This window comes from Solanum tuberosum, unplaced genomic scaffold (assembly GCF_000226075.1).
Source record: "Solanum tuberosum cultivar DM 1-3 516 R44 unplaced genomic scaffold, SolTub_3.0 scf00433, whole genome shotgun sequence".
Classification (NCBI taxonomy): Eukaryota; Viridiplantae; Streptophyta; class Magnoliopsida; order Solanales; family Solanaceae; genus Solanum; species Solanum tuberosum.
In genome coordinates, this window is record NW_006239356.1 from 219,843 (window position 1) to 220,553 (window position 711).

The 711-nt window shown below is 31.1% G+C and overlaps 1 non-coding gene across 1 annotated transcript; it reads left to right on the top strand.

The window, feature by feature from the left end:
• Window positions 1-392: 392 nt before the first annotated feature.
• Window positions 393-466, top strand: TRNAR-UCG (transfer RNA arginine (anticodon UCG)). Its single transcript has one exon. It is a non-coding gene; the product is annotated as a tRNA-Arg (tRNA).
• The last annotated feature ends 245 nt before the right edge of the window (window positions 467-711 follow it).

Here is a 711-nt window from a genome sequence, read left to right on the forward strand (position 1 = left end):
AGGTTGGGGATTAGCGTCGAAGGTCAGTAGGTAGTCCAACATCGTCTAATTTCCTTATCAATATTATTATTATTATTACCCTTATCCTTATATTTTAATAATACTTATTTTTTCTTTGCTTCGATTATCATATTATTTTGTTATTGTAATTGTGTTCTTCTCCATTGTTTTTCAGTATGACTTCTTCACTACTGTATTTGTTTTACATACTTGATTTTTAATATACATTATTTGAGCAGGGGGTCCATCGAAAACAATCTATAATTAGTTAATATTACCTAAATCAGGGAAAACAAAAAAATAAATAGATATAATTAAAATTTAGTCTTAGAAGTCTGCTGCCTTCACTTTATTGGAGAGTTAAGTTTAGCTTGCTTTTAAAGTTCGTCCAAGACCGCATAGCGCAGTGGATTAGCGCGTTTGACTTCGGATCAAAAGGTCGTGGGTTCGACTCCCACTGTGGTCGCTTCATTTATTTTTTGTTTTCTTTTGCAATTTGGATAGGCTACACGATACGTGTGGCTACTTGTTCAACTTTATACAAATTTAAGTATGATGTGTCTATTTGTTCAAATTTATACAAATTTACGTGTATGTTTACTTATTCAACTTTACATAATTTTGAATGTCTACTTGTGCGGATTCAAAGTTGAAGGAGCATAAATATTAATCGAAGCCAAGTAACAGTTTATGTATTATGTCAATATAATA